This window comes from Chenopodium album, chromosome 24 (genome assembly GCF_948465745.1).
Source record: "Chenopodium album chromosome 24, dcCheAlbu1.1, whole genome shotgun sequence".
Lineage (NCBI taxonomy): Eukaryota > Viridiplantae > Streptophyta > Magnoliopsida > Caryophyllales > Amaranthaceae > Chenopodium > Chenopodium album.
This window is the reverse complement of record NC_137857.1, coordinates 18,239,757-18,245,411: the sequence shown is the minus strand read 5'-3', so window position 1 is coordinate 18,245,411 and position 5,655 is coordinate 18,239,757. Positions and strand designations below refer to the sequence as shown.

Sequence of the window (5,655 nt, the reverse complement as noted above, 5' to 3'; positions counted from 1 at the left end):
GGGCCCTGTGGCGAAAAGTCTTGAGACCCTAGGGATACATCTTAGGGTCATATAATGACGTTTGGACCATATATGACCCTTATATGTTGCCGTAAATGTCCGTGGTAGGCTTGAGGTCACGACATTGGTGCAAGTTTGCAACGGGTAACACTAGTACAAAACTAACCTTAGGTAACACCCAAAAAGTGTTACATAAAGTAGTAAAAGTGTTATTATAGACAATAGGTAACACTTTATTGGGTGATACTTCCGCCCATGTTCCCTAAGGTCTTTAGTAACACTTTGGGTAACGTATGGTAACACTTTCGATAGTGATACTATAAACCCTCTTATGTAACACTTTTTATATTATTAGTATCATTTTTTAAGTGTTACTTTTTATTTCTGATGTAGCACTTACTTATCTTTAGTAACTTTTTAAAATCATATATGACTTTGTCCGACATTATGTATCACTTTTTGAACTAATGGAACACAATGTTGATTATTAAGTAACATTTTTCAATCATCTTTTGACATATATAGTAGCACTTTATTCGACATTATGTAACACTTTATGCAAACTAATTATTATTATTATTATTATTATTATTATTATTATTAAAAAATGCGATTTTTTTAAATGTATAAAAATAATATTAAAATTTACAACAATTAACCATGATAATGAAATTCATATTTACGATAGACAATGATTTGAATTGATATAATTTCATATTTTCTTGTATTAAAATTCATATACAATCAAATAATCCAAACTAAACAAAAGCCGACTTTGTCTCTAGACCACCAAATTCAAAAACAGAATGAGCAAAATAGTAGTCAGCGCAGTTACAACACACGACATTATTAACAGCAGCAGCAGCTAGCCAGCTAGCAAGTCAACAAATAGTGATAGCAGCATTCAGCAGTAACAGTGACAGCAGTAACAATGACAGCAGCAATAGCGGTAATTGCAGAGAGCTCCGAACTTTTCAATCTCGGAAAAAAAACGTTTATCTAAGTTAATCTTGTACTCCGTAGTATCTCCTCAAACACTGGCAGCTACAAAATATGCAAATGTGTTTCTTGTGACATCAATACTTGCTACTCCAATCCTTCATCTTGATCCATTTGATCTTATATATGTGAGAAAGCATCATTTATCAAAGAACCAAAAATAAAGCATTCATGAAAATCATTAAAAGTATCACATTAGTTTTTAACAATTGGCCAAGAATATAGATATATAAGCACATTCTTGTAAACTACTACTTATATATGACACATGTATATATATAAACTTGAATATAGAGACAACTGCATTATTATCCTTCAAATTAAAGAGCAAATGATACGTCAACCATTCAATGAAACAACATAAACCCCATCAAATTAGTTACCATCAAATTTGTTATAAGGCAGCAAGGTATAGTGAACCAGACTGATCGAACACCACCAGGCTTCTGAATCCCCGATCAGCAAACGTCTCATAGTTGGTGTTCAGTGTGTTGAAAAGGGGGAAATCTGTGGTGTATAATGCAAGATTTCCATTATATCCCAAGTTGAATGAGAACCTGCCACTCGAGTAATTCTTTCTAGAAAAACTTGCAATGAGTCGGTTGCCTTAATTCAGCATCTGTGTAGGCAAAAGAGTGTCAGTTGGCTCATCAAAGCTTTGCCAAAGTACAGCAGAAGCCCGATCCATTAGCATGAAGTTTCCAGTGTCGAGCATAGCTGCAAAGGCAAGTGTCACTCCTCTGCTGCCGCTGCTGCCAGCCAACAGCCTAGCTCTCCATACCTCGCGCCCACTTGGGTCAGTAAGTATCAAGCTTCTTGCAGTACGTTCTACTTTCGAACCCCTGGGTACTAGAATGTCTCTGTTGGCAAACCAAGTTATGGTCCTTTCGAGTATTCTATTGAACCATATGGCTAACAGAAAACTTCCAGACTCTATCTTATGAAACCCGAAAGCAAAGTCTTTGGAGGGAGATACCCAAGACAAAGAGATATCCCTAGCAATGAGGGATGAGCCCAAGGTTATGCTGTTGTAACTTTGAGCCGAGATAACGAAGCACATTAGAAAAGAAAAACAGATATAACAAGGTAATTTTACTGATAAAACCATGGTGATACTGTTGTTATTACAGTGGAAAAAAAAATGCAGCAAGCTTTGTTTATTTTAGCTCTGCTTTATTAATTAAAGCATGTTTTTCATGGTACATATCATATATAGTGGGTATAGACAACCATTTATGAAAGTTAAACTTTATAAAAGTATGTAGATGTATGTCATTTTTCAAGTCCAATGAAAATTAAGGCTCAAAATTGTTTTCAGAAGGTTGGACCAATTTAAATCATGCGCCATTCTAAATTGACTTTGCTTGAAGAATATTACGTATAATAATGGAGCTACATTATGATTTATGTCTATTCCTCAATCAGTTTTGCACCTAACAGGAACAGAGAATACCTAATTCATGTACTAATAAATTTTGCTATATGATTTTTCTAAGTTAAAAATCACAAGATCTTTATATTTTCACATATTGATTGGATAAGTTAAGGAAGAATCAAACTGTTAGATACCAATTCAAATATAATAAAGAGGAAACTTAGGTATAAAAATAAATCACTATTCTTATGATTATAAATAGTTCATCTAGAAATTCAACAGTCAACGTTTACAGTTTTGTGAATCAAATCCTTGATGTATTAATTAAGATCATCTATATTCATTAAGGTGTTCTATTCAACCAAAAAAATAAAAAAAAATTAAGGTGTTTCGTATCTACACAAAATTGTATCCATTTTGACTAGACACATTTGTCAACATGCAAAGATCATTAATACATGTAAATATTTTAGCAAGAATAAAAAAATTGGTAACATTTTAATAATAACATTGGTGTTTATATATTGTAGTAAAAAATGATCAAATTAAGCACAAGAATAGCATAAAAAGTCATGGTGTAAGATATTATGGGACGGAGGAAGTTTGTTATCTATTGTCAGCAAGACAATAGCAATTGCTACTACAAAGTCGATAAATTTGTCGAAGAAGCTAGATCAGTTGGAATTTGGAAAAAGAAGCTACCACTCACAAATTGGAAATATGACAGTTCTGCCTGGTGGTGTTCAATCAGTCTGGTTCACTGTCCACATATTTCCTCCCTCAATGTAAGCTCCTCAACCTATTTCCAAAGCTGCCTTATAACTGAAATACACTATGATGCCAATAGTATCCCTTCCCTCCCAAGGTTAGTCTATTACACCTATCTAAGTGGTTAAGTTATTAGTAAAAATTAAGAAAAGAAGCAGTTTCATAAGATTAAGTAATGTTTTTTGTTTGAGCATTGTACCAATAGAGGGAAATGCAAAGTTGTAGATGCAACAGACAAACCTTTTAGAACTGCAAAGTGTCAGCCCAATGTTGGACACTAGACAATTCCCGTTGGGAACCAATAAAGGATTTACTTACAATCCATCCATAACACCTCCCTCTGCCTTTTCATTAACAACATTCTACACTCCTCTAGTAATCCCTATACAATTAAACAACATGCCAATTGTACTTTATGTTATAATGGAGAGAAATCAAAACGGAGGATCACCTATTTCTTTTTTACCAAAGCTAAAAGAGACTATGTTACAAAAAATCAAAAACTCATCTAAAACTTCAACCATACTCATCTAATCAACCAAACTCATCTAATCAGCAGTAATTGAAATAAAAAAAAAAAACGAAAAATCCCAAACTCATCTAATCAGAAGTAATTGAAATAAAGAAAAAACGAAAAATCCCATACTCAAATAAATACTTCAACCAATACAGATTCATGCAAAATTGAGCATGAAAATCGTGAAATTAAATATATTGATATGCAAATTCAACATCAAATTAATAAATCATAACAAGATCAGAGAAAGAGAATTAAAATCCTAACTTTAGTTAGTTCAAATTCTTGTTGATAATGGAAAGGAGAGGAATCAACTAACTAACCTTGACTTTAAGGTGGAAGCGGCCGAGGACATAAGCTAATAGGTGGCAATCGTTGTCTCATCCATTGGAGCACTGGTTGTTGTGTACATCTTCGAGTTGGAGCAATAGTTCTGATTGATGCAGGTACGTTGCGGTGGACGGGGGCTATGATGGAGCAACGGGAGCGAGGAGAGGGTAGCGATGAAGTCGAGGAAAGGAGGTGTGGTGGAAGCCGAGGGAGGAAGGGAGGAAGAAAGATAGGTTAGTATAAGTCTACGGAGGGTCGATTTTATTTTGAAGCAAGTAAGCAGTTTGATAAGAAAAAAGAAATTAAAAAACAAAAAAAACAAAGTGTTACAACCAAGTGATACATAATATCAAAGTGTTACAAGAAAGTGCTACATAATTTTAAAGTGTTACAAAAAATATTACCTAATACCACAATGTTACAAAAGTGTTACGTAAAAATCAAACAATCATGAATTTGTTAAAGTGTTACCAAAGGGTGTTACTTAAGCCCAATTTTGTACTAGTGTAAATTGACTGTTTAAAGGCATATTGGATTGTTCCACCCACTCTATCGGACTCCTAGAGGGCATTAGGAACCATGGTAAATATCTCGGCAATTTTTATTTTCGGGCGAAAAAAGGTCAAAAATTCCAAAATTGAAGGCTAATCCACGCTTTTTGAGGAATTTTGAGGTTACGGGGCCCTGTGGTGAAAAGTCTTGAAACCCTAGGGATACATCTTAGGATCAAATAATGACGTTTGGAACCATATATGACCCTTATATGTTGCCATAAATGTGCGTGGTAGGCTTGAGGTCACGACATCGGTGCAAGTTTGCAACGGATAAATTGACTGTTTAAAGGCATATTGGATGGTTCCACCCACTCAATTGGACTCCCGGAGGGTAATAGGAACCTTGGTAAACATCTCAGGAATTTTTATTTCCGGGCGAAAAAAGGTCAAAAAATTCCAAAATTGAAGGCTATAATCCACGCTTTTTGAGGAATTTTGAGGTTACGGGGCCCGGTGGCGAATAGTCTTCAGACCCTAGGGGATACATCTTCGGGTCATATAATGACGTTTGGAATCATATATGACCCTTATATGTTGCCTTAAATGTCCGTGGTAGGCTTGAGGTCACGTTATCGGTGCAAGTTTATGATGTGTGTCATAAATGGCTATAATCTACGCTTTTTGAGGAATTTTGAGGTTACGGGGCCTGGTGGCGAAAAGTCTTGAGACCTTAGGGGATACATCTTAGGGTCATATAATGACGTTTGGAACCATATATGACCCTTATTTGTTGCCAGAAATGTCCGTAGTTGGCTTGAGGTCACGATATCGGTGCAAGTTTGGAACGGGTAAATTGACTGTTTAAAGGCATAATGGATGGTTCCACCCACTCAATCGGACTCCCGGAGGGTATTAGGAACCATGGTAAAAATCTCGGCAATTTTTATTCCCGGGCGAAAAAAGGTCAAAAAATTCCAAAATTGAAGGCTAATCCACGCTTTTTGAGGAATTTTGAGGTTACGGGGCCCGGTGGCGAAAAGTCTTCAAACCCTAGGGGATACATCTTCAGGTCATATAATGAAGTTTGGAACTATATATCACCCTTATATGTTGCCTTAAATGTCCGTGGTAGGCTTGAGGTCACGTTATCGGTGCAAGTTTATGATGTGTGT

At 35.4% G+C, this 5,655-nt stretch overlaps 1 long non-coding RNA gene across 3 annotated transcripts; it reads right to left on the bottom strand.

Annotated features, from left to right (window-relative positions):
* Positions 1 to 692: 692 nt before the first annotated feature.
* On the bottom strand, positions 693 to 4,519 carry LOC145612511 (uncharacterized). Of its 3 annotated transcripts, none has more exons than XR_014106628.1 (2): positions 3,983 to 4,519; positions 693 to 3,524 (listed from the first exon to the last, which is right to left on the bottom strand). It is a non-coding gene; the product is annotated as an uncharacterized LOC145612511 (long non-coding RNA). The 3 variants fall into 3 exon arrangements; XR_014106629.1 differs by having other exon boundaries at positions 693 to 2,033; XR_014106630.1 differs by having other exon boundaries at positions 693 to 1,994.
* Positions 4,520 to 5,655: the final 1,136 nt, after the last annotated feature.